The sequence below is a fragment of the Lithobates pipiens genome, unplaced genomic scaffold, assembly GCF_037356315.1.
Source record: "Lithobates pipiens isolate NorthernLeopardFrog02 unplaced genomic scaffold, aLitPip1_a1.2 Scaffold_8, whole genome shotgun sequence".
Lineage (NCBI taxonomy): Eukaryota > Metazoa > Chordata > Amphibia > Anura > Ranidae > Lithobates > Lithobates pipiens.
This window is the reverse complement of record NW_027507903.1, coordinates 8,371,091-8,398,523: the sequence shown is the minus strand read 5'-3', so window position 1 is coordinate 8,398,523 and position 27,433 is coordinate 8,371,091. Positions and strand designations below refer to the sequence as shown.

At 46.3% G+C, this 27,433-nt stretch overlaps 1 protein-coding gene across 2 annotated transcripts in view; it reads right to left on the bottom strand.

Annotated features, from left to right (window-relative positions):
• The window catches only part of LOC143963327 (TIMELESS-interacting protein-like), a 57,397-nt gene extending 48,581 nt beyond the window's left edge, over positions 1–8,816 (bottom strand). The window contains exon 1 of one of the 2 annotated variants that reach the window (XM_077472930.1): positions 8,688–8,816. The gene's annotated coding sequence lies outside the window, so the exon portion shown is untranslated. Of the gene's footprint in view, positions 1–8,676 lie in introns of both variants that reach the window. The other variant, XM_077472931.1, reaches the window with a different exon arrangement.
• Positions 8,817–27,433: the final 18,617 nt, after the last annotated feature.

Sequence of the window (27,433 nt, the reverse complement as noted above, 5' to 3'; positions counted from 1 at the left end):
AGAGATGACACATTCAGCACGATGTCAGAGGTGGGCGGACCGGCAGCTATCCAGCCAATGATTGGGCTGCTTAAGGGGAGGGGCCACATACACGTATCGGCCCGCCCAGATCTCATCCCATTGGCTGATGTTGAAAAGTTGGGTCCCGCCCACCCCGACATTCAGCCTCAAATTTTGACAGCTCCTCTCTACATACAGTTTCACACACTGCGGCGCTGCTCTGCCAACAGTGTGTGGAGAAGGAGGAGGATGTCAGAGGCTGCTGAGCTGCTCTCTTCCTGCTCCATCCCAACTACCAGACAGTGCTCTGTGTCTGGAGGCACCAGACACAGAGCAACAAAGACACCTGTCAGTGACAAAAACCCAGGCGCCAGGTCACAATTTCTAGTCGCAACGGCGACCTGGCGCCTGGGATTTGTCGAGCCCTGACTAAGGCTGCATTCACACCTGAGCGTAGCGTTTAAGCGTTTTTTTGCGGCGTTTTTTACCGCAAATTTGTGCAGGCCAAAAGGTCACCAATGTTAAAAGAAGAAAAACGCCCAAATCAGCCCGATTCGCGCAACAAAAAAGGGTCCGGAACTTGTTAGGGCTTCAGGCAACATGGAGTGGAGATGTGAACCATCTCCATTGAGAATAATGGATTTTTTTCCCCTCCAGCGTTTTGTAGCTTCAGGCGTCAAGCTACAAAACGCTCAGGTGTGAATGGGGTCTTAAAGAATTTCTTGGGATTTTTTTTGCTCTCCTCCGCTATGTGTGTCTTTCATGTTCTACCTTAGCTGTCCTTATTGCACCTTTACATTTCTTGTTGCATTCTTTATAAAGTCTGAATGATGATGATGATGATGATCATCATCCCTCAACCTTGTATTTTTTGAAGGCTTTTTTTCCTTTTGTATGCATTTTTACATTGGAGTGAAGCCACCCAGGTTTCTGTGTTTACAAGTGACAGCGGGAGAGAATGGCGAGAGCCAGAGGAGGCAGAATGGAGTTTTGCCAAATTCTGGCAGCAAAACTGGGTGCGAGGGCTCCATGACAGGGCCTGATGGGCCGGATTCATCCTGTGGGCCTTGTGTTTGACATATGTGCCCTTTAGTGTGTATGGTATGTACACACATGTGCAGCTGTATATGGTAGTCAGCTTCTAACTTCAGCTTGTTAAATTAAGCTTTGACCAGGAAAAAAAAAAAAAAAACCTGAAAGTGGCTTGGTTTGTATACAGAGCTGCACCAGATTTTGCACTCTAGTTTAGTAAATCAACTCCCAAGTTTCATTTCTGTTTGCAGTTAAAGAGCCGTTTGAAGAACCTAATCCTATTATGTTTGAAGCCGACATCAGCTTCAACATCCATGTGGCAAAAATGAGCGGAGGTGTGAACAAAAGGCTAGGTGGAAGCCTTGCACATCGCATTGCAAAACATCTTTTCCTGGATAAACTAGGCAGGGTCACAACAAGGGAAAGAGCTGATGTGTGTCCACTCTCTACCCCCTCCAGCAACCACCATCTCCCTACTGGGCCTGCAGATGCGGAAGCGCAGCAGTACCGAGGGTGTGTGAAAGCAATCGAGCAGCAGCCCAGCCACCCAAATGCTTTCACCTGACAGGCAGGAGTCTTCCTGTCAGTTTCATACACAATCCCTGCAGCCACTGGCTTGTGTGTGACCCCCCCCCACCCTGCTGTCAGGACCATACAACATAGGGAACGACATAGGGAACCGGCAGTGACAGGGTTAAGCCGATGCTTCCGGCATTGGGGCAACAGCTGGGCTGTTGACATCAGGCCCTTGAGCAGGGACGCTGCAACCTGTCCTGGAGCGGTTAGTGGATGTAAGCTGCCAGGGCCCATAGGGCTGTTCCCTCTGGGACTAGGATTCAACATACAAGCATGCGAGTGAGCAGATTCCCACAAGAGGGTAATCACAAAGCAACTGCAGAAGTAAGGGGACCCAGGGAATAAACCCCATTCTTTGGCCTGTCAGGTAGGCATACAGTGGGGATCGAAAGTTTGGGCACCCCAGGTAAAAATGTGTATTAATGTGCATAACGAAGCCAAGGAAAGATGGAAAAAATCTCCAAATGGTATCAAATTACAGATTAGAAATTCTTCTAATATGTCAAAAAAAGTTAGATTTCATTTCCATCATTTACACTTTCAAAATTACAGAAAAAAAAAAAAAAAAAAAAAAAAAAATGGTGTCTGCAAAAGTTTGGCCACCCTGCAGAGTTAATATCTTGTACTGCCCCCTTTGGCAAGTATCACAGCTTGTAAACGCTTTTTGTAGCCAGCCAAGAGTCTTTCAATTCTTGTTTGAGGTATCTTTGCCCATTCTTCCTTACAAAAGTGTTCCAGTTCTTTTGAGATTTCTGGGCTGCACTGCTCTTTTAAGGTCTATCCATAGATTTTCAATAATGTTGAGGTCAGGAGATTGTGAAGGCCATGGCAAAACCTTCAGTTTACGCCTCTCGATGTAATCCCCCCATGGATTTTGAGGTGTGTTTAGGATCATTATCCATTTGTAGAAGCCATCCTCTCTTTAACCACTTACCGACCAGCGCACGACGATGTACGTCCTATTTTTGAAGAGGGATATCTCGGTAACGGCAGCAGCTGCTGCCACAACAGAGATATCCATCTCTTCAGGCGCCGGTCGGCTGTACGATAACGGTGGTCTCCGCGGCGGATTCGCCGCGAGATCACCGCTATCGGTGGCGGGAGAGGTGTCACCCCCCCCACCCCGCAGCTCTCCCGCACCTTCTGCCGCTTACCGGAGCCGTCGGTAGCGGCGGAGGCGATCGGGTCCTTTCGCTAGCTGGGTATAGAGACGAGTGAGGCTAAGATGGCCCCCACTCGTCTCTATACCGTAGGAGGGAGGAAGCAACGTCAAAACGTCACTTCCGCCCCATACCTCTTAAAAGGTATATATTTTTTTTTTTTTTTTTTTTTAATGTCATTTTTTCTTTTTTTCTTTTTTGTTGCATTTTAGTCCAAATATGAGATCTGAGGACTTTTTGACCCCAGATCTCATATTTAAGAGGACCTGTCATGCTTCTTTCTATTACAAGGGATGTTTATATTCCTTGTAATAGGAATAAAAGTGATCCATTTATTTTATTTTTATTTTTTTTTTAAAAACAGTGTAAAAATAAATAAGATCAATTAAAATAGATTAGAAAAAAAAAAGTTTTAAACACCCCGTCACGACGAGCTTGCACACAGAAGCGAGCGCATACGTGAGTAGCGCCTGCATATGAAAACGGTGGTCAAACCACACATGTGAGGTATCACCGCGATCGGTAGAGCGAGAGCAATAATTCTAGCCCTAGACCTCCTCTGTAACGCAAAAAAATGCAACCTGTAGAATTTTTTAAATGACGCTTATGGAGATTTTTGAGGCTAAAAGTTTGACGCCATACCACGAGTGGGCGCAATTTTGAAGCGTGACATGTTGCGCGACATCAATTTACTCGGCGTACCATTATCTTTCACAATATAAAAAAAAAAAAATTGGGCTAATTTTACTGTTGTCTTATTTTTTTATTCAAAAAAGTGAATTTTTTTTTCCAAAAAAAGTGCGCTTGTAAGACCGCTGCGCAAATACGGTGCAAAAAAAAAGTATTTCAATGATCGCCATTTTATTCTCTAGGGTGTTAGAAAAAAACAATCTAAAATGTTTGGGGGTTCCAAGTAATTTTCTAGCAAAAAAAAAAACTGTTTTAAACATGTAAACACCAAATCTGAAAAAGAGGCGTGGTCCTTAAGTGGTTAACTTCAGCTTTTTCACAGATGGCATCAAGTTACCATCCAAAATTTGCTGAAATTTTATTGAATCCATTTTTCCTTCTACTTGTGAAATGTTCCCTGTGCCACTGGCTGCAATACAACCCCAAAGCATGATTGATCCACCCCCATGCTTAACAGTTGGACAGAGGTTCTTTTCATTAAATTCTGTGCCCTTTCTTCTCCAAACGTACCTTTGCTCATTGCAAAGTTCAAACGCTGATTTTTGTGGTGAGGACGTAGAAGAGGTTTTCTTCTGATGACTCTTCCATGAAGACCATATTTGTACAAGTATCTCTTTATAGTGGAATAGTGTACCACAACTCCAGTGTCTGCCAGATCTTTCTGGAGGGATCATGCAGTCAAACGTGGGTTTTGAATTGCTTTTCTCACAATCCTGCGAGCTGTTCTGTCTGACATTTTTCTTGGTCTTCCACATCTTACTTTAACTTCCACTGTTCCTGATGACTGCCATTTCTTAATTACATTCCGAACAGAGGATATTGACATCTGAAAACTCTTTGCTATCTTGTTATAGCCTTCTCCAGCTTTGTGAGCGTCAACTATTTTCAGTTTTCTAGACAACTGCTTAGAAGAACCCATGGTGCTGATTGTTGGGGCAAGGTCAGATGAGTCTGGCCATTTTGAGATTGACATCACCTGGTCTTCACAATCTGACACTGGCAGGTCTCAGCTTTGCAAAGGGGGCAGTGCATGCTATAAATTCTGCAGGGTGCCCAAACTTTTGCAAACGCCATTTTTTGTTTAGTGTAATTTTGAAAGTGTAAATGATGGAAATAAAATCTAACTTTTTTGACATATTATAAGAATGTCTAATCTGTAATTTGATGCCATTTGGAGATTTTTTCCATCTTTCCTTGGCTTAGTTATGCACATTAATACACATTTTACTTGGGGTGCCCAAACTTTCGATCCCCACTGTACGCACTAGAGCCCAACCTGTGGCCTGAGGGCAGCCCTTCTTTAGTGGGAGCATTGATCTCTACTATCCTCATGTAACATCTTCCCAGATTCCCATTGTCTTCTGCAGCATCTCCCATCCAACAATGTATCCTGTCCTCACTCTCTGACCCTCATTTCCTCTATTAGGTCTGCAGTCTCTGACACTCCTCTCCAGCAATATATATAATATATATATATATATATATATATATATATATATATATATATATATATATATATATATATATATATATATATATATATATATATATATATATATATATATATATATATTATAGAAAAGAATCACCCTCTTTAAAATAAAAACATTTGTTGCTTTGCAGTCTGATATTTGTTTTATCCAGCTGTATTTACTCAGTGCAACTTATAACATCCAAGAGAAAGATATCACCAAAATGTCATTTTTTTTTTTGTTTTTTAAATTTAAAACACAGATTAACTGAGTTGGAAAAAGGGATCACCCCCCCCCCCCCCCCCCCCCAAAAAAGGACTAGAAAACAATCCGGTGTAGCTATTCACCTTCTCAAATGGCCATTTGTCTTTCAACCATGATCAGATGTGGTCATATTGATTAGCTCAGCATGGAGAGAGCTTTCCTGGAGCATTTCACTCCCTGGTAGTGCAACTGAAGCAAACAATCAACTATGGGCGGCAGGGCCAAGAGAAGAAAAAGGTGGATCGCACACTTGAATTCAAAAGATGCTGTAGAGATTTCTTTATTCTCATGAGCCAGACAAAATTGCAATGATGATTAGGGCTGCAACTAACGATTATTTTCATAATCGATTAGTTGGCCAATTATTGTTTTGATTAATCGGTTAATAACCTTTAAAAAAAAAAAAAAAGAAGTGCAGTGTATAATTTAGTTATTATGTAAAGTTTAAAAAAAAGGCAATTTATTCTTAAATATCTCTATGCAGTGGTAAAATAACCAACTATATGGTTAGAGAGAAAAATATCCAATCCACTCTGAGAACAGACAGAAGAGATATACTGTATATATATATTAGAGGAGATATATACTGTGTATACTATTAGGAGATATACTGTATTTACTATTAGAGGAGAGAGATACTGTATATACCAGTACTATTAGAAGAGATATACTGTATATACTATTAGAGGCTATATACTATTAGAGGAGAGATATACTGTATATACTATTAGAAGCGATATACGGTATATACTATTAGAAGAGATATACGGTATATACTATTAGAGGGGATATATACTGCATATACTATTAGAGGCGAGATATAGTGTATATACACTATTAGAGGAGAGCTATACTATTAAAGGGCCAATCTAGTAAATATCAGAATCATTAACTTTAACCCCATTTTGTTACTGGGCGATCGATTATGAAAATAGTAACCGTTTAATTTCATAATCGATTAGTTGCTTTAGCCCTAATGATGATCAAATGACGCATTTCACACGAAAAGAACCGTGCTTGTTCACAACACCTGAAATGCCCACAATACAAGCCATTTAAAAAATCGTATACTGAATCAAACACCTAACAAAAAACACCTGTAGCTAAAGAGAAATTAACACAAAACTTCACCAACATTAGAGCTGGGCGATATTCAAAAAAAATTAAAAAAATCTGCGATTTAAAACAAAAAAAAAAACCAAACTTGATTCACGGTTCAAATTAATTTATTTTTTTATTTTTTTATTTTTTTGATGGACACCACGCTGGTCCTGAGGAGCTGCAGGCAGGAGTTTTTAGGCGAGGGCGAGGCCGCGGCATCCGGCCTCGTCCGCGGCTTCCGGCCTCGCTGATGCCGCAAAAATTCGATTTGCTGAAATTTTGAATCGATTTGACCTCTAAGCTCAATTCAAGATTTTAAATATTTTTTTTTCCCCAGCCCTAACCAACATAAAAACATTTTTTTTAAATGCTAAAACATCTAAAATCACAAAATAGGCAATGTAAACATGCAAGCAAGAAATGTATTAAAAACAAAAAGTGAGTGAAAAAACATGTATGTATGTAAATATAAATCGCATACATCACTGTATAACAAATTAAGGGTCCTTTCACACGGGGCGGATCAGTGGTGATCCGCCCCGTGGATCTCCGCTGAGCAGGGAGATGACAGGTCTGTCTCTGTACACTGGATCCACAGGGACGGACCTGTCACAGCGCCGCTCTCCCCTATGGGTGATCGGATGACGACTGACCGCAGTGTCCGTCGTCACCCGATCCGATAACGGATGGAAAAATAGCTTTTTTTCCTCCGTCACACTTTTTCGGATCGGAGCGGGTCGGATGTCAGTGGACACGTCACCGCTGACATCCGACGCGCCATAGAGCTCTATGGAGCACCCGTTCAGGTCCGCCTGAAAAAAACTGACAGGCGGATCTGAATGGATCGGTAGTGTGAAAGTGGCCTAAGTCTAAATTGTGTGATTTAATGCTTATTATTATGGGTAGCTGTCAGGTTGAGGACAGGCACAAGTCAGGAGATGCATTAAAAAAAAAAAAAAAAAAAAAAAAAAAAAAAAGGGAGGAGGTCAAAGGTTTTATCAATGCCTAGAAGCACAGTGAAGTCTAATATTAAGAAGTGGAAGGTATTTGATACAAAACACTCCCTGGATCAGGATGTCGCTCCAAACTGGATGCACCACTGAGCTTTGCCAAAAGACACCTTGAAGATTCTGAGGTCACATGGAAAAAAAGTGATCACGCCCCAGGGGCGCGCATCGCGGCTATCGTTGTTGCGGTGTGTCAGTCTGACACCCCACAACTACGATCTCGGTAAGGAGACTCTTTACACGTGATCAGCTGTGTCCAATCACGGCTGATCACAGTGTAAATCGGAAGAGCCGGTGATCGGCTTTTCCTCACTTCTGTCAGACGCGAGTAGAGGAGAGCCAATCGGCTGCTCCTCTGACAGTGGGGGGGTCTGTGCTGATCGATTATCATCGCAGCCTCCCCCCCCCCCCCCCCCCGAGGATGCCCACACTGGACCACCAGGGATGCCCAGCACCAGGTATGCCACCCTAGACCACCAGAGATGCCAGTCAGTGCCCACAATATATGCCAGTCAGTGCCCACAATTGGCATCACTGATTGGCATGCATTATTGTTTGGCACTGATTGGCATCCATCAGTACAAAATACAATGCCACCTATCAGTAGCCATCCATGCCACCTATCTGTGCCACCTATCCATGCCCAACTGTGCCAGCTATCCATGCCAGCTATCAGTGCCAATTCATTGGTGCCACCTCATCAGTGCCCGTCAGTGCAGCCCCATCAGTGAAGGAGAAAACGTACTTATTTACAAAGTTTTGAAACTGAAAAAAAAACAAAAAAAAAACCACCACACATTTTTTTTTTCCTTCTAAATTTTCGGTCTTTTTTTTTTTATTTGTTTAGCTAAAAAAATAAAATCACAGAGGTGATCAAATACCACCAAAAGAAAGCTCTATTTGTGGGGAAAATGCTAAAAATTTCATTTGGGTACAGTGTAGCACAACCGCGCAATTGTCATTCAAAGTGCGACAGCGCTGAAAGCTCAAAATTGGTCTGGGCAGGAAGAGGTTTAAGTGCCCCCCGGTATTCAGGTGGTTAACGGCACATCAAAACGCAAGATGCTCGGAGACCAATGCGGTTTGGCGAGCAATAACGCGCATGCATTTGAAAGAAGCGCTATTCACACCATTGACACCTGGATGTGTGCAAAAAAACACGCCACCCTTGCGCATGCCGCGCAAGGGTGGCGTGTTTTTTGCACACATCCAGGTGTCAACCATTCCCTATCCACAAATACAATACAAAGCTTCACTTCTCTGGGAACACACCGCTTATCCCCATCATATGCTCACTGCAATGGGAGGTGACATATTATAATAGGAGCGACACAGGCTCTGCATAGACCACCTTCCCCCTTCCCGAACACATACCGGTCACCTACCGTGTCCCGGGGCTACACGTGTCTGTCCGCTGCCTTCTCCTCAGCACCGGTGTTCCGCTGTAAACAACAGAGCGCGCCTTCCGCCCACGTGACGTCGAGACACGTCCGGGCTGTTGCTAGGTGACAGGGTCAGCGCGCCAAGCTGAACTTTATTGTTCGCTGACAAAACATTACTAATTAAAGCAATTTTATCTTTTTGTTCTCACTCTTTGTTTTCTGCTGCTAATCACTGACTGAGCAGAGATAGTAGCTTTATATCACTATTTCCACTGTAATAATAAACTAGCCGAACTTTTACCCCCCACTCCCCAACTCTGTTATTTACAGAATATGTCCACCAAGTGTCCCAATCAGAGTCCCCCCTAATATCAGGTGTCCCCATCAGACTCCCTCCTAATATCAGCTGTCCCCATCAGACTCCCTCCTAATATCAGGTGTCCCCATCAGACTCCCCCCTAATATCAGCTGTCACCATCAGACTCCCCCCTAATATCAGGTGTCCCCATCAGACTCCCCCCTAATATCAGGTGTCACCATCAGACTCCCTCCTAATATCAGGTGTCCCCATCAGACTCCCTCCTAATATCAGGTGTCCCCATCAGACTCCCCCCTAATATCAGCTGTCACCATCAGACTCCCCCCTAATATCAGGTGTCCCCATCAGACTCCCCCCTAATATCAGGTGTCACCATCAGACTCCCTCCTAATATCAGGTGTCCCCATCAGACTCCCTCCTAATATCAGGTGTCCCCATCAGACTCCCCCCTAATATCAGCTGTCACCATCAGACTCCCCCCTAATATCAGGTGTCCCCATCAGACTCCCCCCTAATATCAGCTGTCACCATCAGACTCCCTCCTAATATCAGGTGTCCCCATCAGACTCCCTCCTAATATCAGGTGTCCCTAGGGTTGCCACCTTTTCTTCAAGCCAAACCCAAACACTTTAGCGACACAGGCACATTTTTATTCGTAGTATACACTATACCTATTCCCCAAGGAGAGTGGTAATACAGCATGCTGCGGCAAACAGTGGGTGTGGCCAAACTGCTTTTGCTGACATCATGCCCCCCCCCCCCCTCCAGTGATGCCAAACCTGCCCCAGACATCATCCCGCAGCTCACGAATGGCAACAGAATTTTGTGTGACTATCTCAGTTACTTGAGGAGCCACAGCTCAGTCTAAATAATGTGTCCGGGTTTCAGGCAGACTGAAACCCGGACACAAGATTCCAAACCCGAACTGTCCGGGTGAATCCTGGACAGGTGGCAACCCTAGGTGTCCCCATCAGACTCCCCCCTAATATCAGCTGTCACCATCAGACTCCCTCCTAATATCAGCTGTCACCATCAGACTCCCTCCTAATATCAGGTGTCCCCATCAGACTCCCTCCTAATATCACATGTCCCCATCAGACTCCCCCCTAATATCAGGTGTCCCCATCAGAGTCCCCCCTAGCATCACGTGTCCCCATCAGACTCCCCCCTAACATCAGGTGTCCCCATCAGACTCCCTCCTAATATCAGGTGTCCCCATCAGACTCCCCCCTAATATCAGGTGTCCCCATCAGACTCCCTCCTAATATCAGGTGTCCCCATCAGACCCCCCCCCAATATCAGGTGTCACCATCAGACTCCCCCCTAATATCAGGTGTCCCCATCAGACTCCCCCCTAACATCAGCTGTCATCATCAGACTCCCCCCTAATATCAGGTGTCCCTATCAGACTCCCCCCTAACATCAGCTGTCACCATCAGACTCCCTCCTGACATCAGGTGTCCACAACAGACTCCCCCCTAACATCAGGTGTCCCCATCAGACTCCCTCCTAATATCAGGTGTCACCGTCAGAGTGCCCCCTTACATCAGGTGTACCCATCAGAGCGCCCCCTTACATCAGGTGTCACCGTCAGAGTGCCCCCTTACATCAGGTGTACCCATCAGAGCGCCCCCTTACATCAGGTGTACCCATCAGAGCGCCCCCTTACATCAGGTGTACCCATCAGAGCGCCCCCTTACATCAGGTGTCACCGTCAGAGCGCCCCCTTACATCAGGTGTCACCATCAGAACGCCCCCTTACATTGGGTGTCCCCATTAGAGTTCCCTCTCACACCGGGTGTTCCCATCAGAGTCTCCCCTAACATAAGTTGTCACCATCAGTGCCCCCCCTTACATCAGGTGTCCCCATCAGAGTCTTCTCTAACATCAGGTGTCCCCATTCGAGTGCCCCTTACATCAGTGTCCCCATTAGAGTCCACCCTAACATCAGGTGTCACCTTCAGAGTGCCCCCTAACATCAGGTGTCCCCATCAGGTGTCCCCATCAGAGTTCCCCCTTACATCAGTATCCCCATTAGAGTCTTCTCTCAAATCAGTTGTCACCATCAGAACACCCCCTTACATCAGGTGTCCCCATCAGTGTCTTCCCTAAGGCTCCTTTCACACTGGGGCGGTGGGTACGTCGGTGGTAAAGCAACGCTATTTTTAGCGGCGCTTTGCCGACATTTTGGCACTAGTGGGGTGCTTTTACCCCTGCTAGCGGCAGAGAAAGGGTTAAAACCACCCACAAAGCGATGCTGCAGGCAGTATAGCCACACTGCCCCATTGATTTTATTGGACAGGAGCAGTGGAGGAGCGGTATACACACCGCTCCAAAGATGCTGCTAGCAGGACTTTTTTTTAGCTTCCTGCCAGCACACCGCTCCAGTAGGGCTTTCACACTGGAGAGACAGCAGCGGCTCTTTCAGGGCGCTTTTCAGGCGCTATTTTTAGCGCTGTAGCTCCTGCAAAGTGTGAAAGGGGTCTTACATTAGGTGTCCCCATCAGAGTCTCCCTTAAAATCAGATGAACCCATCAGAGTGCCCCCTTGCATCAGTGTCCCCATTAGAGACCCTTCTCACATCAGTTGTCACCATCAGAGTGCACCCCCTTACATCAGGTGTCCCCATCAGTGCCCCCCTCATAGCTCCCAACTGTCCCCCATCTGGATGGACAGTCCCTCTTTTGGGACTAAGTCTCTCTGTCCCTCTTTCCTTCCTATGCCCCTTTCAAACAGGCGGAATCTGCCAGCGGATCCACCTGCTCAGCAGATAATCTGTCCGCTGATCCCCACTGAGCAGGCCGAGGACAGGTCCATGTCTGCTCCACTTATGCCTTGGGCAGTCGGATTGAAAAGGACCGCCTGTCTGTTTCCATCCGACTGTCATCCGATCCGCCAGATTGATCCCCCATCTGTCTGTTTTTAGCGGATAGTATCGGATCATGTCCATTGACATCGGCTGCTCCATAGAGGGTAATAGAAGGTCCGATCATGTCCACCTAAAATACTGACAGACAAAACAATACAAACAATAAAAGTGTTCATTAGGTCTTCATAAACACTCGATTGTGCTCCAATCCACTGTGCTGTCACTCCACCTCTAGGTGCAATGCCCGCACACCTTGGTAGTGAATCTACACTTAATAGGTCATTTGCACTTTGGTTAGTGTGCTCTGCAGTTCCACTTCCAGCTCTTTCAAACTACTTCTTGAGTGTGGTCCCTTTAAGGAAATTGTGCTCGCGATATCTCCCATTCAGTAGTGGCTCAAAGAAAGGGGAGAAATATCATAGCGCACCCCGTATTATGATTAAAAGACTTATATCACGCCACACATACACTCACATAAGAATAAAATGTATAGAGCAGTATTCCAACCAAAAACATGGAGATCAGGTTTGCGTATGGCCCGAAGTGACATCACCGGCATGTGATAGGTAGTGAGGAAGTGACATGAGGAAATTACACCCTTTGAAAGCCTGAAGGTGGTCATTAGATTATGGGCCTCTGTACACAGCTAGGCTGACAAAAAGTCTGTCACATGTGGTATCCCAAGACTCGGGTGAAGTAGCAGAATGTGTTTTGGGGTGTAAATCCACATATACCCAAGGCATACATGATGAGAAATATCTCACTAAAGTGAGGAAGGACTTTGTGTAAAAAAAAAAAAAAAAAAAGTTTTTTGTTACTTTTAAAAACTTGTGGCAAAAAAATAAATCTTCCATGGACACAACATGCCTCTCAGCAAATAGTTTAGTCTCCATGCACACTGGTGTAAAAAACATTGCTTCTACAAGAGTTTTGTGTTCTGCCTGTAGAAGCAACTCAATGTTACCCTATGTGTCCATGTACATTAGGACGTTTACAGGCATATTTAAAGATCAATGTTTAGAGGCAGGAACAAAAACATTTCTGATTCGCATTTCTGATTGGAGCTTACTGGCAGAAAAAACATAAAATTCTCCTAAACTCATCTAAACTTTATACAAAAAATGCTCTATATGAACGTTTTTTACTCCAAAGAGAACAGACTTTTTTTAAGCCCAGTGTGCTTGGAGCCTACTGTCCTGTATACACGATAGGAATTTCCAACAACAAAATCCATGGATTTTTTTCCGAAGGATGTTGGCTCAAACTTGTCTTGCATACACACGGTCACACAAATGTTGTTGGAAATTCCGAACGTCAAGAACGTGGGTGACGTACAAGACGTAGGATGAGCCGAGAAAAATGAAATTCAATAGCCAGTGCGGCTCTTCTACTTAATTCCGAGCATGCGTGGCATTTTGTGCATCAGAATTGTGTACACACGCTCGGAATTTCCGACAACAAGTTTTGTTGTTGAAAAATTTGAGAACCTACTCTCAAACATTTGTTGGTGGAAATTCCGACAACAAATGTTCTATGGAGCATACACACGATCGGAATTTCCGACAACAAGCTCACATCGAACATTTCCCATTGGAAAATCCAATCATGTGTACGAGGCATTAGGGTGTCTACTTTATGAAAATGGGTCATTTGGGGGGTTTGTGCTATATTGCCATTTCAGGGCATCTGAAACTGTGATATGTAGTCAGGAAGTGAAATTAGGAAACTGCCCCTTAAAAGCTTGAATGTGGTCATTGATTTTCAGCTCCTATATCTGGCTAGGCTCCCAAAAAGTCTCACACATGTGGTATCCCAATACTCTGAAGAAGCAGCAGAATGTATTTTGGGGTGTAATTCCCATGGTGTGTGTGGGAAATATCTAATTAAAGTTATAATTTTGTGTAATTTTTTTTTTCTTAAATAGGATTTTTATTACAGCTTACCTGTAAAATCCTTTTCTTGGAGTACATCATGGGACACAGCGCCTTAAGTAATAATTGAATGAGTTATAGGTCACCTTCAGGTGATGGACACTGGTATACCCAATCCAAGAATTTGACTCCCTATATAACCCCTCCTCCTTCCGGGAGCACATCAGTGTTTGTAGAAAAGCAATATAATTAAAAAAAAGAGGGGAGAGGCCTCTGTGTCCCATTATGTACTCCAAGAAAATGATTTTACAGGTAAGCTGTAATAAAAATCCTATTTTCTTTATCGTATATCATGGGACACAGAGCCTTAAGTAATTACTTAATGGGACGTCCCATAGCAATGTTACTTGAGGGGAGGGAGACACAACCCAGTGGTTACACCCAGACTTGAGGACCTATGCTGCTGCTTGCAGCACACTGTGCCAGAAGGTGATATCCTCATGCCTCCTTAAAATTTTGTGAATGTATGCACTGAAGACCAAGTTGCGGCCTTACAGATCTGAGCCATGGAGGTCTGATGACACACTGCCCCAGAAGCACTAACCGCCCTAGTAGAATGCGGCTTAACTTGAAAAGGGGGAATCTTACCCCTTAAATCATAAGTTTGAATTATCACTTGCCTAATCCACTTAGTGACAGTGGATTTTGACGCTGCCTGTCCCTTCTTAGGCCCCTTTGGCAGAATAAATAAGACATCCATCTTAAGAATCTGAGCAGTTGCCTTTAAATAGATTTTCACTGCTCTCATCACATCAAGACAATGTAGCGACTTCTCTTTCCTCAAATATGGTTTTGGAAAAAACAATGGCAGGTCAATATCTTGGTTCAGGTGCAGAGCAGACCCGAGAGCCGCAAAGATACACAAGACTCTGTATCTCTGCGGCGCCATTTTTAACTTCAAGACTGTAATGACAACAAGGCTGCAAATGACACTGACAAGGCTGCATTGATATGCATTTAAATGTAAAGGTTTTTTTTCCTCAAACTTCCCTCCTAAACTTTGGATGCGAGTTATACGCCGATGCGTGTTATACGGTAATGTATAGCAGGTAGGGCCCGAAAGTGACTCGAGCCCAGGGGCCTTAACCCCCCTAAGTCCTGCCCTGGTTGTATTGGTACAAATGGCTGTTTTTGTAACACAGACAAAACTAAGTTCAAGTCCCATGGGTTCAAGGGAGGTTTGACCAGCGGAATAAGCCACATCACCCCTTGTATAAAACCCCAGACAAAAGAATGAGTAGCAGGTGGTCTTTGAAATGAAACCGATAAATCTGAGACATGGCCTTTAATAGTACTCAAGACCAATTTAATTTCTACCCCTATTTGTAGAAAGGCAAGAATTGTTCCTATGATATATCTCCGAGGGTGCCAACCCTTGGATTCACACCAAGGAAACATAAGCCCTCCAGACTCTATAGTTCCGGAAGCTGACTTCCTTGCACTAATCAGGGTAGAGATAACTGACCTGGAAAGCCCATGTTTCTTCAGAATGTGGGTTTCAATAGCAAAGCCGTTAAATTTAGAGACCTTAAGGAAGGATGGAATATGGGTCCCTATGAGAGCAGATCTGGCCATAGTGGGAGGGACCATGGGCCCTCCACTGCCATCTTTACGATTTCTGCATACCATGACCTTCTGGGCAATGCTGGTGCCACCAGAATTACCGGCTTTCTTTCCAGCTTGATCCTGCAAAGAAGTTGAGGCAGCAACTGAATAGGGGGGAATGCATAGATCAGTGAGAACTTATCCCATGGGGTCACCAACGCATCCGCTCCACATGCGAATGGATCCCTTGTTCTGGCAACAAAGTTGACTAACTTCATGTTAGCCATCTTTGGCGAACAGCCCAAAACATGTCGGGGTGAAGAGACCATTCCCCTGGGAATAACTGCTGGTGACTCAAGTAGTCCGCCTGCCAATTCTCTACTCCCAGAATGAAGACTGCCAATAGGCACGGAACATTCCTTTCTGCCCAAGTTAGAATGTGCTGAGAGACTTTCGGTGCCCCCTTGGTGATTGATATAGGCCACAGCTGCGTCATTGTCGGATTGAATCCTGACAGGACAATCCTGTAACCTGAAAGTCCAGGCCTTTAGAGCCAGATGTACTGCCTGAATCTCTAGGATTTTGATGGACAAGGTTCTTTTTGGTTCCCTGGACAGTTGTCTTTTCTAGTACTGCTCCCTAGTCTGAAAGGCTGGCATCCATCATTACCACTTTCCAGATGACTGGTCTGAAGGATTTTCCTTTCAGCAGATTCTGGGTTAGTAACCACCAAGTGAGGCTTTTGCCGCGTACACACGAGCGGACTTTTCAACATCCAAAGTCCGACGGACTGAGTCCGTCAGACTATTCGATCGTGTGTGGGCTGCAACGGACTTTTGACTCGCCAAAGTCCGAAGGACTTTAGAATATGGAACATGCTTCAAATTTTTCCGAAGGAACTCCGCCGGACCCGGTCCCTTCGAAAAATTCGCTCGTGTGTATGCTACTCCGACGGACTAAAACCGACGCTAGGGCAGCTATTGGCTACTGGCTATGAACTTCCTTATTCGAATCCAGTCGTACGTCATCACGTTCGAATCCGTCGGAGTTTAGTGTGATCGTGTGTGGCCAAGTCCGCTCAGCCGAAAAGTCTGTCAGAACTCCGTCGGAATTCCAGCAGAACTCCGACGGAACTCCTTCGGAAGTCTGTCGGACATAAGTCCTCTCATGTGTACGGGGCTTTTGGGACACTCTTGGGGACAGCTGCATTGGCAAGTCTAAAGCTTGAATTGTTTTGTTACAAGCAGACATGATATTGTTTTGCAACAGTCTTGAATTAAACTGGGCATAGGGAACTGCGTTGAATGAAGCCACCATGGTTCCTAGTAACCTCATGCAAAGGCAAATGGAGGAATTGCCATTTGACCTGACCATCTGCACCAACTCTCTTATGGAGTTGATCTTTGACTGAGGCAAGAACACCTTTTCCTGGGCTGTGTCAATGATCAGACCCAAGTACTCCAGCCTTTTAGGTTGTATTATGGAAGATTTCTCTAGGTTGAGAATCCAATCCAACTTTTCAGATAGTTGGTCGTAGTGCATACGCTTTGCTCCAAATGAGCCACCGACTGATCTATTAGTAATAGATCGTCTAGGTACGCTATGACTGTTATGCCCTTAACCTGGCTAGAGGTGGCGCCAGCACTCTTGTGAACACCCGGGGTGCTATGGCTAGCCCAAAGGGCAGGGCTACAAACTGAAAATGCTGCTGTTTTAATTTGAACCGCAGAAACCTTTTGGTGAGCGGGAATATATAGGGACATGCAGATATGCATCCTTGATATCAATTGATGCCAGAAGTTCTCCTCCTTGAAGGATAGAAACTACTGACCTGATCGTCTCCATGCGAAAGGAGCAGAACTTCAGGAACTGATTTTGACTTTTTAGATCTAGAATGGGTCTGACATCTCCATTTGGTTTCGGTACCATAAAAAAGTTTGAATAAAATCCCAAACCTTGCTCTTTTGTGGGGATCTGTATGATCACCTCTTGAGATATTAATCAATATAGTGCCTGAATCAGAGATTTTCTTTTCTCTGGATCTTTGGGATTGCTTGACCTCAGGAAGCGAGACGGTGGAAAGTCCCGAAATTCAAGCTTGTATGCCAGCGTTACCATGGAGATGACCCATCTTCTTTCTTCTTTTCCAGACTTCTGAAAACTGCAGAAGTATCCCCCCACCTTGGTGAGGGGGTTTGCCTCTTCATGATGAGGCTTTAGGATTCTGGCTCGCAGGTTTCCGACCCTAGGACTTCTTTTGAGCCTGGGTCTGAGATTTTCCTATAGAGTCTGATGGCAGAGGGCCCCTGCCTAGAGACGGCAGCCCCTGGCATAGGGGGAAAGGGCACGTTTTAATATAGGGCATAGGGATGAGCTTCGTGTTCGGGCGTTCGGTGAAATCCGAACTCTTGGTCCGTTCGCGTCAAAATTCGTATGGCGCGCGCGGACCACAATGCACTGCGATGGCGCAGTGCATTGCTGGCTCATGATTGGCCAAGCATGCACTGTGACCCCGCATGCTTGGCCAATCGCAGCGCCAGCAGCGAGGAGAGCCCTGATTGGCCACAGGCATCCTGCCTGTGGCCAATCATAGCTCAGGCTGTGTAGTGCACGCCCCACACTATATAAGGCCGCCTTTGAGGCGGCCTCGTGTAGTGTGTTGGCATCTGAAGCAGTGGGTGTTCTGTGTACCTTCAACACAGTTACACACCAATCGTTTTTGGCCGATTTCCTATCTTGCTCTTGTGTAGTGGTTATTGTCTGTGCCCTGACCGCAGTATACACCACTACACTATATTCACCTCACCTATATAGCTAGCTAGTGATCTATCTTTAACCACTTAACAACCGCCCATTGCTGATTAACGGCTTCAGGGCGGTTGTTTAACTCTGAGAGGCCGTTAATTAGCGGCCTCCCAGAATTCTGCTCTCGCGCGCCCCCTGGGGCGCGCACTCGAGAGCATCCGTGACATCCACAGGACCCGGCGCATCACGGATCACGGTAAACGGCCGCTCGTCGCGGCCGTTTACCACGTGATCGCTCCGTCAAATGACGGAGTGATCACTTGGAAACAAACCGGCGTCATGTTATGACGCCGGTTCCTCCCTCCCCTCTCTGTACTGATCGGTACAGCGGAGGGGAAAGAGATCGGTGTCAGCAGCGATGTGGGCTGCATCTGCAGTGCCCACATCGCTGCTCACCGAATTTAACCCCTCAATTCCCTGCCAATACTCTGCAATACCAGTGCATACTCTGCAGTACCCTGCCATTACTCTGCAGTACCCCCCATTACTCTGCAGTACCCTGCCTTTACTCTGCAGTACCCCCCATTACTCTGCAGTAACCCCCATTACTCTGCAGTACCCTGCCATTACTCTGCAGTACCCCCCAATACTCTGCAGTACCCGCCATTACTCTGCAGTACCCCGCCATTACTCTGCAGTGCAGTACCCTGCCATTACTCTGCAGTACCCCGCCATTACTCTGCAGTGCAGTACCCTGCCATTACTCTGCAGTACCCTGCCATTACTCTGCAGTACCCTGCCTTTACTCTGCAGTACCCTGCCATTACTCTGTAGTACTCCCCAATACTCTGCAGTACCCTGCTATTACTCTGTAGTACCCCGCCAATACCCCGCCAATACTCTGCAATACCCTGCCATAAATTGCCATACCCAGCCATACTCGGTGATACCCTGAAATACCCAGCCATAGACGCCCCCCACCCCTCACCGCCCTCCGATGCTTCTACCAACTCGCCAGTACGATCAAAGCCAGAATCTTTTTTTTATTTTTTATTTCAGGCTTCCCAGCCTAGAGGTGAGATGTGGGGTCATATTGACCCCCAGATTTCACTGTAAAGAGGACCTGTCACCCCATATTCCTATTACAAGGGATGTTTACATTTCTTGTAATAGGAATAAAAGTGATCAAAAATATATTTTTGGGGAAAAAAATGTCAAACTAAAATAAATAAAGTAAAATGAACAATAAAAAAATAAATAAAAAAATTAAAGTGCCCATGTCCCCATGTGCTCGCATGCAGAAGCGAACGCATGCGTAAGCCCCGCCCACATATGAAAACGGTGTTCAAACCACACATGTGAGGTATCGCCGAGAACGTTAGAGCGAGAGCAATAATTCTAGTCCTAGACCTCCTCTGCAACTCAAAACATGTAACCAGTAAAAAAAAATTTATGAAGAAAAAATTACTAATTTGCTAAATTTTATAACAGAAACAAAGAAAAATTCATTTTTTCGCAGAATTTCCGGTCTTTTTTCTTTTATAGCACAAAAAATAAAAAAAACTGAGAGGTGATTAAATACCACCAAAAGAAAGCTCTATTAGTGTGACTGAGTAATTGTCATTCAAAATGTGAGGGCACCGAAAGCTGAAAATTGGTCTGGTTATTAAGGGTGTTTAAGTGCCCAGTGGTCAAGTGGTTAATAATAGAGCTTGCAGTCAGTAGTGTTAGGAGATAGTGCGTGCTGTCTGCGTGCTCTGTACCCAGTACACACCGCTATAATATAGGGCAGGCCCCTACTTTCAAACATCCAACTTACAAACATCTCCTACTTGCAAACGGAAGGAGACAGCAGCAAGTGAGATGAAAAAAGACGGATGGCAAAACAAATTATACAGGGGTGATAACCCTTCCCTATGTTTTCCAAAAAGCTTAAAAATAGTTTTTTTGACTGGAGCTACACTTTAAAAATGTACCAGTTGAAAATTACAAACAGATTCAACTTAACACAACAAACCTACACAGTCCCTATCTTGTTTGCACCGCCTGTATACTGCTGTTCTGAGTATATAGGGCCTGGGGGCCACACGCATTTCCTTTTTTTAATATGGGTACAGGGTTCCCCTTAATATGCGTACAAGACCCAAATAGGCTGGTAATGGGCAGGGAGGGCTACCCATGCCATTTTTCTGAATTATTTTCAACCATATTGCAGGAACCAGATATAACATTAAAACCGCAAGCAGTTTTAAATGGTGTTATTTCCGTTAAATGTCATTTTGTGCAGGGACTGTTCTAAACAGGGGAAACACGTGGCACTTCACAGGCATACTACAGACACCCCCCAGGCACCATATTTAAAGGAATATTTCACTTTTTTTTTTTCACTTTAATCGTCATTAAAATCAGTGCTCCCGCCAAAACGGCCGTTTTTAAAACTTTTTTTTGCATTGACCCATGTCCCCTGGGGCAGGAGCCAGGTCCCCAAACCCTTTTTAGGACAGTATCTTGCATATTAGCCGTTAAAATTAGCAATTTCCATTTCGAACGTTCGAGACCCATAGACTTCAATGGGGTTCTAACGTTCGTAACGAACATGGGTGCCGTTCGCAAGTTCTGGTGCGAACCGAACTGGGGGGTGTTCGGCTCATCCCTAATAGGGCATTTATACTTTCTTTTGACTGGCAAAAGAGTACTTTTCCCACTAGAAATTGTTTGGATATATTTGTCCAAGTCTTCTCCAAATAGTCGCTCCACATGAAAAGGGAGCCCAGTTAGGAGGGCTTTACATGGTGCTTCAGCTGACCAAATCTTTTAACCACAGGATTCTATGCATATGCACAAGCATAAGTGTAAGGCGGGACACCTGGTGAATAGAATCTTTGATAGCAGTCCAGTTTTGTAACCCCAGCATGTGCACGTGCACAGCCTAGTGTGTAATCCCAGCATGTGCATGTGCCCAGTCCAGTTTTGTAACCAAAGTGTGTGCGCAAGCGCAGACCACAGTGTAACCCGAGCATGTGCACGTGTGCAGACCGGGGTATAACCTGAGTGTGTGTGCACAGACCAGGGTGTAATGCAAGCACATGCGCAGACCACAATGTAACCCGAGCACGTGAGCAGACCAGGGTGTAACCTGAGCATGTTCACGTGCGCAGTCCCGTTTTGTAACCCTATCATGTACACGTGAGCAGCCTAGTGTGTAATCCCATCATTTGAACGTGTGCAGTCCTGTTTTGTAAACTGAGCGCGTGCACATGCGCAGTCCAGTTGTGTAACCCGATCGTGTGCACATGCACAGACAAGGGTTTAACCAAAGCACGTGAATGTGCACAGAACAGGGTATAACCTGAGCGTGTGCACATGCATAGACCAGGGTTTAACCTGAGCACGTGCACAGTTCAGTTTTGGAACCCAATCATGCGCACGTGCGCAGACCAGGGTGTAACCCGAATGTGCGTAGACCAGTTTGTAACCTGAGCGCGTGCATGTGCGCAGACCCGTGTATAAACCGAGCATGTGCACAGACCAGGGTGTAACAGAAGCATGTGAGCAGAACAGGGTGTAACCTGAGCACGTGAGCAGACCAGGGTGTAAAACAAGCGTGCACAGACCAGGGAGTAACCCAAGCATGTGCATAGCCCAGTGTATAATCCCAGGCATATGCACGTGCGCAGCTCAGTGTACAATTCCAGGCATGTGCACGTTTGCAGCCCACTGTATAATCCTAGGCATGTGCACAGCCCAGTGTAAAATCCCAGGCATATGCATAGCCCAATGTATAATACCAGGCATGTGCATGTGCGCAGCCCAGTGTATAATCCCAGGCATTTGCACGTGCGCAGATCAGTGTACAATCCCAGGCATGTGCATGTTTGCAGCCCACTGTATAATCCCAGGCATGTGCACAGCCCACTGTATAATCCCAAGCATGTGCATAGCCCAGTGTATAATACCAGGCATGTGCACATGCGCAGCCCAGTGTATAATCCCAGGCATATGCACGTCCGCAGCCCAGTGTATAATCCCAGGCATATGCACGTCCGCAGCCCAGTGTATAATCCCAGGCATATGCACATATGTAGTCCAGTGTATAACTCCAGCATGTGCAGACCAGTGTATAATCTCGGCATGTGCGCATGCACAGGAGTTATACTATCTTTGTGCCAGCAAATACAGAAGGCAGAAGATTGAGGGTAGATGATGGCAGCAGCTGCAATGGAGCAACAAGTTTGGAAGGCAAGCCTGTCGCAAATATGCCCTGGCAACAGTTCCTAGGGGCCCCAAGTAGTAAAGCTTTGCTTTTAAGAAAACCAGAGGTCTCCGTTGCCTGGTTGCTTGCTTACAGCTCAAAAATATGACCTGGAGCAAGTGCAGAGATCAATAAAACATCCGTATGCTGTACTTGTTCAGCAACTTAGTACTGAAGACTAGTGATGGCCGAACAGTTCGCCCGGTGGTCGTTTTGCGGCGAATTTCGGCTGTTCGAGGTCCGCCCGTTCGGCGGACTATTGGCGCCGTTCGCCCGGTGGACTTCCGCGTTTACTGTGTAAAAGAACTTTGACCTATGATGACACATCCATCATGGGGTAAAGGACAGCCAATTGAGACATTACAGCACATGGACACTTGGACATTCCCCCTAAACTATAAATACACCCGATCCGGCGGACATTTTACATTCTTTCTTCTGTCACTATAGGGAGAGGTTGCTGTGTGGAGCAGGGAGAGATTACAGTGACCCAAATCACTAGCTATTTGGTACACAAAAGTTCTTTTCAGGACTGGTATAGATGTTAGGTGTAGTTCAGGATAGGCAGTGCTGTGCTAGTGATTGTTGCAGCAGCCTGAGTGTCTTTTGTCAGTTTAGAGAAAGGGACAGGACGGTGTGTGCTGCTGTAGGGACAGCCAGATTAGTCATCATCATTAGCTGTTACTATCAGGTCCACAAAAGTGCTATTCCAGTAACCAGTTATTGTTCCAGCAGCCTCTGTTTTGTCAGTTTATATAGGGACAGGCAGGAAGCAGTGTGTCAGACAGTGAGGGTCAGTTTAAAGACTTGCTGTTACTATTAGTTCCACAAAGGTTCTTTTCAGGACTGGTATCAGTGGTATGGTAATAGGCTTGTACACGTATAATATTCTTTCTTCCAAATATAGAAAGAATATTATACTTGACTGCTGCCCTTCTGCTGCAGTCTGCTAATCATTCACAACTCACTTGTTCCACAAAGCTCTTTATCAGGACTGGTAACTTGGTCTGTCTAGGGTGCTACAGTACATAGGGTTGAGTGAGGTACAGTCTGCTATTCTATAAGGACTGGTATCGGTCCACAATACATAGGGTTGAGGTGCACTACTGCTGACCGCTGCCCTATACTGCAGCAGTCCTTCATCGGTATAGGGACTGAGAGTTTTGTCACGGGGTCATTTAAAAAATGACAGGCAGAGGAAGAGGCAGGCCCTTCCGCAGGGGTGGTATACAAGGGTGGGTCATATTTCTACTGGGGCTGCTTATTATGAGGGGCTCCCACCATCCTTGTGCTGTGCTGACTTCCTCCTGGGCCTGCTTATTATGAGGGGCTCCCACCATCCCTGTGCTATGCTGACATCCTCCTGGGGCTGCTTATTATGAGGGGCTCACACCATCCCTGTGCTATGCTGACATCCTCCTGGGGCTGCTTATTATGAGGGGCTCACACCATCCCTGTGCTATGCTGACATCCTCCTGGGGCTGCTTATTATGAGGGGCTCACACCATCCCTGTGCTATGCTCATTATGAGGGGCTCCCACCATCCCTGTGCTATGCTCATTATGAGGGGCTCCCACCATCCCTGTGCTATGCTCATTATGAGGTGCTCCCACCATCCCTGTGCTATGCTCATTATGAGGGGCTCCCACCATCCCTGTGCTATGCTGACTTCCTCCTGGGGCTGCTTACGGTGCAGGTGTCAGTGATGTATATCACGGTGCTGATGTCAGTACTCTCTATCACGGTGCTGCTGTCAGTGCTGTATATCACGGTGCTGGTGTGAGTGCTTTATGTCACGCTGCTGATGTCAGTGCTCTCTATCACGGTGCTGCTGTCAGTGCTGTATATCACGGCGCTGGTGTGAGTGCTTTATGTCACGCTGCTGATGTCAGTGCTCTCTATCACGGTTCTGCTGTCAGTGCTGTATATAACGGTGCTGGTGTTAGTGCTTTATGTCACGCTGCTGATGTCAGTGCTCTCTATCACGGTGCTGGTGTCAGATGACTCTATCACGGTGCAGGTGTCATTGCTGTATGTCACGCTGCTGGTGATCATCTCCTGCACCCTCTTCTTTGCCTACCCTGGTCCCTGACCTTCCCTCTTCTCCATTGCCTTCATGCGCTCCACAGTCCTGAATTGTCACAACAATTTCCCATATAAAAAAAGAATGCTTGTAGTTGTCGATCCCAGATTCACCTCATACATGTGTTATGTCATTGGCCATGTGGTGGGACTATGTTTGCACAGCTATTAATTATTTTGTGGCTGCAAATTTGACCTGTAGGTTTGCGAAGTTCGCCTCCCATTGAAGTCAATGGGGCCCGCCGCGAACGTTCCGGTTCGCGAACTATCGGCCGCGTTCGCGAAAAGTCCCGTCGGAAGTTCGTCCATCACTATTGAAGACATTGCCTCAGCATTGCAGCAAGGCAACCAGCATTTTAATGGGAGGTAGAAAATGGCAGACTTCACACTACTCATTACAGGTTCTAAAATGCCAGTTGACTGACTGCCAAGCTGAGCCCCATACTTAATAAATAAGTCACTGCCCTAGAAGCAGTGCCGGGACAAGATCTTCCAGTGCCCAGGGCAAAAATGCCAAAGGGTGCCCTCCTTCATTATGTGCGAGTTTATGAGGAGGAGGGGGGGAGAGAGCACAGCCCGCACCTCCTCCCGGCTCTCTCCTCCTCTCCTTGCCGCTCCCAGTGCTGAGCTGACAGAAGTAGTGATGCAGCTGTCACTACTCCTGTCAGCCTTATAGTAGAAGGAACTTGCGGCACCCCCCATCCATACAATACACGCTGCACCCAGGGCAGCCCCTTCTGCCCACCACTTGCCCCGGCCCTGCGTAGAAGTAGTGGGAAGATAAGGCATTATGACTTTTCAGATCTGCAAATGATTCCAGCTGTCATTTTTAGAAAATCAGAAATGGCAACACCCACATTGGTCTACTTACAGGTAAGAAAGATAAGTTTGTGTTTTTACATAATGAAAGAATATATAAAAAAAACTTGTGTAATTTATTTTCAGCTTTTCAAACTTGGTGGGTCCATTTTAAAGGGGACCCCTCTCTGCAATAAAAAGACATCAATGTATAATACATTACATAAAAACAAATACACTTACCTGCACCGATCAGCCATAACATTATGACCAGGTAACGTGAATAACACTGATTATCTTGTTACAATGGCACCTGAAAGTGGGTGGGATATAACAAGCAGCAAGTAAACATGTTGTCTCTGAAGTTGAAAATGTGTTGAAAGCAGAAAAAATGGACAAGCATAAGGATTTGAGTGACTTTGAGAAGGGCCAAATTGTAATGTCTAGATGACTGGGTCAGAGTAACTCCAAAACTGCAGCTCTTGTTTGATGTTCCCGATCTGCAGTAGTCAGGACCGACCAAAAGTGGTCCAAGGAAGGAAAACCGGTGAACTGGCAACATCTGATGGAGGTGGGAAGGCTCATTGATAATGGTGGGAAGGGAAGGCTCATTGATGGAGGTGGGAGATGGAAAGTTCATTGATGGAGGTGGGGAGGGAAAGCTCATTGATGGAGGTGGAGAGGGAAGGCTCATTGATGGAGGTGGGGAGGGAAGAATCATTGATGGAGGTGGGGAGGGAAGGCTCATTGATGGAGGTGGGTGGGGGCTCATTGATAATGGTGGGAAGGGAAGGCTCATTGATGGAGGTGGGGAGGGAAGCTCATTGATGGAGGTGGAGAGGGAAGGCTCAGTGATGGAGGTGGGGAGGGAAGGCTCATTGATGGAGGTGGGAGGGAAGGCTCATTGATGGAGGTGGATGGGGGCTCATTGGTGGAGGTAAGGAGGGAAGGCTCATTGCTGGAGGTGGGGAGGGTAGGCTCATTGATGGAGGTGGGGAGGGGAGACTCATTGATGGAGGTGGGGAGGGGAGACTCATTGATGGAGGTGGGGAGGGGAGACTCATTGATGGAGGTGGGGGGGGCTCATTGGTGGAGGTGAGGAGGGAAGGCTCATTGATGGCGGGGGGAGGGAAGGCTCATTGATGGAGTTGGGGAGGGGAGACTCATCGATGGAGGTGGGGAGGGGAGACTCATCGATGGAGGTGGGGGGGGGGCTCATTGATGGAGGTGGGGAGGGAAAGCTCATTGATGGAGGCGGGGAGGGGAGACTCATTGATGGAGGCGGGGAGGGGAGACTCATTGATGGAGGTGAGGAGGGAAGGCTCATTTATGGAGGTGGGAGGGAAGGCTCAGCGATGGAGGTGGGGAGGGAAGACTCAGTGATGGAGGTGGGGAAGGAAGGCTCAGTGATAGAGGTGGGGAGGGAAAGCTCAGTGATGGAGGTGGGGGGAGGGAAGGCTCATTGATGGAGGTGGGGGAGGGAAGGCTCATTGATGGAGGTGGGGAGGGAAGGCTCATTGATGGAGGTGGGGAGGGAAGGCTCATTGGTGGAGGTAGGGAGGAGAGACTCATTGGTGGAGGTGGGGAGGAGAGACTCATTGGTGGAGGTGGGGTGGAGAGACTCATTGGTGGAGGTGAGGAGGGAAGGCTCATTAATGGAGGTGGGGAGGGAAGGCTCAGTGATGGAGGTGGGCAGGGAAGGCTCATTGATGGAGGTGGGCCTGTGTAGTCTGATCCAATAGAAGGGCTACTGGAGGTCAAGTTGCTAAAAAAGTGAATACTGGTTCTGATAGAAAGGTGTCAGAACACACAGAGCATCACAGGTGGTTGTGTATGGGGCTGTGTAGCCGCAGACCGGTCAGGGTGTCTAAGCTGACCCCGTGTCCACAGCCAAAAGCACCTACAATGGGCACAGGAGCATCAGAACTGGACCATGGAGCAATGGAAGAAGGTGGCCTGGTCTGATGAATTCAAGAATGTTTTGAAGATTAACACAAGGTGTTGACTTGGCCTCCAAATTCTCCAGATCGTGTCTGGAGGGGTGTGCTGGAAAAACAAGTCTGATCCATGTAGGCCCCACCTCACAACTTACAGGACGTCAAGGATCTGCTACTGACAGCTTGGTGCCACATACCACAGCGTACCTTCAGAGGTCCATGCCTTGACAGGTAGTCACAATGTTATGGCTGATTGCTTTTATGTCCACGC